This window comes from Thunnus maccoyii, chromosome 14 (genome assembly GCF_910596095.1).
Source record: "Thunnus maccoyii chromosome 14, fThuMac1.1, whole genome shotgun sequence".
Taxonomy (NCBI): Eukaryota; Metazoa; Chordata; class Actinopteri; order Scombriformes; family Scombridae; genus Thunnus; species Thunnus maccoyii.
Genome location: NC_056546.1, coordinates 2,636,388 through 2,642,661, shown reverse-complemented (window position 1 = coordinate 2,642,661; position 6,274 = coordinate 2,636,388).

The window sequence follows — 6,274 nt, the reverse complement described above, 5'->3', positions numbered from 1 at the left end:
TGTTCATAATTTAAGTCTGCCAAGGGGCAGCTTCCTGGAGCTGGCCAATCAGAACAGAGTAGGCTCATCAAAGGGGGGCCTTAAAGAGACAGGAGCTAAAACGACCTGTTTCAGACAGAGGCTGAACTGAGGGGCTGCATAAAGGGGCAGTATTAGATAAATAAGGAGTTTTTTGAACTGTAAGTCATGCAGAATTATTCCAGTAGAGCCCCAGAATAAAACTATAGACCTGGAAATGTGCATGTTATGTCCCCTTTGATCAAAGAAGCAAAACAGATATTACTTGTTGATCAACTGAGTTGTTCAACACCATGATCACCCTGTTATTATAGCTGCCACTCCGTCTTATTTCTACAGGGAGATCATCATATCAAGTCTATAGACTTTCTTCTTCTTTAGCCTCTCATACACATTATAATATGTTACCTTTTCCTACTTATAACTATGTATGTCTATTATTGTGTGTGGGGGGTATTTTTATGCATAAAAGTTAAACAACATATGATTTATTTCTTTTTATTTAATATAAGTTATATTTTGGGGGGGCGGTTGTGGTTGGCATGCTATGGCTTGGCAATACTGTTAACATCTTATATTATTATATGCAGTACTTTTATAAGAAATTGTAAATTTTCTGGAAATTCTATAAAAATATGTTTCTAGACAAAAATGAGAATGTTTCCTTTTTACTAATTATGTGAATTAAACCCTACAAATCAACAAAATATCTGCTGATTGTTTCTTGTGTATATCATCATATAGCACAACTCTACTGTTGTGTAATACCATGGAGGCATTTTGCTTCTTTTTTTTTTTCAAATCACCAACGTATGTTTATTCATGTTAAGTTCTCATATTTTTTTAAATAATAATGTGGAGCAGAAATTATATCATATTTTTCACTGTAAGTTACAGTAGTGAGGCCTACTGTACATTTTCCCCTTCTTAAACTTGTTGATTACCAACTGTTGCACTAATCAGCTGACACTGCAACAGCAGAGATCCAACAAAAACATATTTCCCAGAATCTCCTTAAATACTTTGGCTTTCTGCAGGGTGACACTTTATAAGGAAAAACATACATTTTCAGAAGATAACGTATGATTGCTAAGAGCTTAAGGTTACTACTTGATAAGTTGTATAGTGTACACAAAAGATGATAAATTATAGTAGTTGTAATGTATTTAATCATATGTGATTAAAGAACAGTTTAAAAAAACAAGTACTGAGTCATTTCAACTCCATTCAGAGCACACATCTGTCATTTTACTCTCCCCAGCCCAAAATACCTGTTTGGTTAGTCCACAGATACCTTTGGAACTGAAATCTTGTACTTTAAAGTTTTCTCTCTGACTTTTTAGGCATTACTGTGACTGAATTTCTCTGCACACTTTATGTGCATTGCAATGGCAGAACTGAAAAAGTTTTGGTTAACCTGAAGGATAAAAACTCATTTAGAGCATCAAACAGTCCTGATTGTCTGCTCATATGAAAAAAATAACTAAAAAGCCACAAGCAGAACAGACTAATGTGAGCTACATGACATATTTCCATCCAGCCTGAATGATACCTTCATATAACTGATTAGATGTATAGGTTAAATGGCCATGGAGTGAGTTATCCTAAGTGATGTACAAATAAGGTACATGGAAAAGTTCAACCCTAAATAGGCAGCTGTCTCGTGCCATTGTTAAAGTGTATGCAGTAGCTGTTTCCTCCTGTCATGAGAGTTTTGGCTATAGACCTGTCTCTGCCCCCCAGTGGAATGTGCCGGTAGTGCACGAGGCCCTAGTGAGTGATCCCTATGAGCCTCTGGAGCGCTCCTCTCTGAAGGCGTTGTCATTCAAAACAGCTTTGCTGCTTGCGCTGACCTCAGCTATGAGGGTGAGCGAACTGTGCGCCCTGTCGGTTCACCCTAGCTGTTTCGTGGTGACCACAGCGGGGCTACTCTCAGACTGCCTGACTGATTTTTTATAACTATGAGATTTATAGTTTCTAACCCTCTGACACTGCAGAGATCCAACAGGACACTCATACAAGTCAAGAGGTTATTTTGAAAGCCATGATCCTGTAAAAGGCCACAAGGCTGCTAAATGTCAGTTTTATTCCTTTTCAGTGTCTAATACAGATATCCAGCGTCCATTGTTGGCTTTCATCGTACTCTTCCAATATCAAACTAACAAGTGGCAGTTTTTGCTCTGAGCAAAATATTGTGAGGTTTATTTGAGTGATATTCCTGTCTGCTAACATCAGTGTTGAGATGAATATTAAAAGAAAAAACAAGAATTTAACTTAGATATGACAAGAATTAATTATCATCTATTATGCATGCTATTGTTATGCTAATATGTATCAAACCTGCTTTGACCCCCAAAGTGATGAAATGTATGGAAATATGGTGACTATGGTCTGACTATGGTGAGCAACCTGCAGTCTGAGGAAGGCCCACAGTAAAAAAAAATAACACAAACTGGAAAATTGTTTGAACTCTCTTCCTGGTTCTGTCGTCCAAAACTACGGTGGCCTCTAAGGACAAAGCATACAAAAGAGTGAAAGCACAAACATTAAGAAGAACATGCTCCAAATCCTCCCAGCAGCCTGGAGCACTTCATGTGTAGCGATTAGCTTTGTAGCATTTTTCTTGTTTCATGTGTTTTTCCTTTTTTATATGTATTTGTAGCATTTCTTGATTTGGAGCATGCTTTTTTATTAATGTTTGTTTGCATTCACACTTGTATGTGCTTTGTCCTCAGGGGCCACCATACAAAACCCTTTTAATGAATCAGGAGTCAAACGTGTTATTGTTGTTAGTTTGGAGATGAGTGGATGAAGCCAGTGCAGCACTGCACTATCAGCAATGTGGCTTGGCAGCTTGCCAGTTATTCCATATGTAGGAGATTATACAGATGGTTTTATGTTTGGCCACTAGATGGTAGCATGAAACATGAAATGACACAGTGGTTGCATGAGTTAGTGCTGAAACATCAATGTTGAGGTGCGATAAAATGAAGATCACACTCAATGCCGGGAGTTCATCAATTTAAATATGACAAAAGTTACAATTAGGTAATTACCAAACACATTTAATGCCTCTTAAAACTTAACAAACTACAAAATAATCTTAAACTGGACTGATATACTGTATATGCTTGGGAGTATATTATTGGCAGAAAGAATATTCCTGTTGATGTCAGTTGTTTTCTGCCTTATTCTCTTTGTTTATTATTACCAGACTGTGACTCGAATGTAATGCTAATAAATGAGAAGCACAAACTGTTAAGTTTGGTCATAACATTTATATTGAAGAAGTTATGTGTTAATGTTGTTAGAAATGGAGATGTGTCAGCCTGCAGTTGTTTCTTCCAACCAACACTTTACAATACGGTACACAAAATTTAACTAAGTTACTAAGGGTGTGCCCAAATACAAATATCTTATTCAGCAAAGCACAAATAGTGGGGGTTTTTTTGTTTTTTTTTGTTTTTTTGCGAATATTTGTTTCATACAAATATTTTAAAAATTATTTGTTTTTCGGGGAAAAAAAAAACAAAAAAACCCAACATGTCAAATACCAGCGTGCAGGTCGGCTACATCGCTATCTCAGTCTCTCTCCTCTGCTCTGCTGTTACGTCTGTCAGCAGGTCTCAACGAGGGGAGTCACATCCACCTGCTACATGAAGCACATTTTCTTATATGGACATCACTCCTGGAGTTGGAGGTGTTCCCCAGAGATAAAGTTGAGCTGCTGACACACGCAAAGTGCTCCCAAGGGACTCATCAAATACAGACGAAAATGCAAATACTGAGCCCTCTACACATCCCTAGTGGGTACCCATCTACCCTGTCTATGAGCATTCATTGGTTTCGAGCCTTTCGATTATCATTACTCAATATTTAGTCAGAGCAGACCATACTCATGCTCTTAGATTCTTCCTCGTAGCGAACATTTTAGTAACTTTGCATAATTTTGAGTCTGCATATTTTTGGAGCATCCTAATACGATGTCTTTGCAGTGGACTTTGACTAGCTGCCTATCATGATTACTACAACTAAGGAGGACAGTTTACTAGTTTCTCAATAAGCAAACTCATCAGTCAAATGTATCAGCACGTTCATCAGTACATGACTGCATCACTGTCAGTGTATTAACTACGCTCATCAGCAGTGAATGCATCATTCTTCATATGGTCTGACACTGTCAGCTCACTCTAACTCAGCAATAGCTATGTTAAGTATTGTGCTTCAAGAGCTGTACATTCAGTCATATCAAAGCTTTCTCATATTAGCATTGCTCATAGGGTAATAGCTCAGCAGCTGTATTTGTACAGAGTTGGGAGTATGATTATTCCGTAGCTGGAGTCTCTAATATGCTTTCATCAAGGGAGCTATGTACTGCTAACTGTGTTTCTCTTCCACATTATGGGGAGCTATACTTCTACAAGCTGTTTTTGTCAGTGACAATGGTGTCTGGGTTTAGTCTTTCAGCTAATATCTGTTTATTAGATTCATTCATACATGTTAACACCTCGTTTTGTCGACCTTAATGAATCTAAGGCGGGTGTTTTGTCAACTCTAATTCATTCAATCCCGAAATTTCAATGTTACAAAAACAAAAGTACTCTTCATTTATTAAACTATGACTCAGTATTGTTTGTTTTCCAGGTCAGTGCTGACCTAGTCAATACAGGGGGTGTTTGTCTCTGCTGATTTTAATCTCTTTAGCTGAAAAGAATTTATTTTCCGTGTCATGTCCAATATTATGTTTCATGTCTTAGCAAAATATACCATCTTCATAATTAAATGCGGCCCATTTCACTCCTGCTTGGTAAGTAGGCATTCTGTAGGGGAAAACATTAAGCTGTGTATTTCTTTTAACGATGGGGGCCTCTCGCCTCAAAATCTCCCGTACCATCTATTACTTCTATACTTAATCATCTCTTATCATCCGGTAGAATAAACATTATCTTTGCTTCATTCACTTGTTGTTCTCCTATGTATGGAGCTTTTGATAAGTTCAGTCAGGAAGACTATCTTCGCATACATAGGCCATAGTTTTATATCTCATATCATTCTGCATTCACATCTCACCCATTTTTACTCATTATTCCTTGGTTGTCTTTGCCAGGGCTGTCAATCGAGATATCAGTTGCTTACATCAGCTAGTCACATCTGTCCAATAGCAGTAGCAGCACACCTTCATCATAATCTATCATCTGCTGCTGTCTTTCATGTAAGTTAGCATTATTCAGGGCATTCTTTTAGGATAGGTACAGCTGCTTCTGCTGCCAACAAGGCATTTCATCTGCCTCCCTGCAACAACTGGGATGGTAGTCATCCTCCGTGTACACCTCCTACATTCAGCACAGTTCTCACAATCAAAGTTCTCTGAAGCCTTAATCTTGGTAAGTCATGCATTTAACTGGTGGTGGTGTCCTGGTGTATGGGTGTCTCTCAGCTACTATCATTGCTGATCATGGCTAGTATATTCGCACTTCTTACAACATCAAAGACTTTCACATTCTCATCATATGTGCATGACAAAAGACATTTCTCATTCTATCACATGGCACGTGTGTGTATAGCCTATTGGGCATCATGTCACTCTGCTTTCAGTCTATCATGACCTCTCACTTTTCTCTTCACATGCATGTGCAAAACAGGGTCTTCAGAACCTCACACATAGGCTCATGGTCTTCGGGACCTCTAGTCACCCACCACATAGTAATGGTGATCCCAAGCTCACTCTTGGTCTTTCTGCTCATTTATCTCATATATTAAATATATAACAGTGTAACTTATTATTAATACTGCCATTCCTTGTCTAATTTTTCCATTGCATATTTTACTAGAAATCCATTGCCATCCGGTAAGGCAAAGATTGAGATATATTTTGCGTTGGTTTGCATGTTTCTCTCAGTTCTCTTTCCTATTATCCTATTCTACTCTCGCCTTAACCTCCCCCTTATAAATATGATGACATCACGATGGGGTCTAATTGCCAAATATTTTTAACATTTTCATCTCATTATGCATGTTCAATAAAATTATTGTCACTTAAAGAAACTGAGTCTCACTTGATTGAACTATAATTTAACATCTTTTTTGTACACTATACTATATACAACTTATCAGGTAGTAACCTTAAGCTCTTAGCAATCACACATTACCTTCCGAAAATGCATGTTTTTCTTTATAAAGTGTCACCCTGCAGAAAGTCAAAGTATTTAAAGACATTCTGGTAAATATGTTTTTATTGGATCTCTGCTGTTGCAGT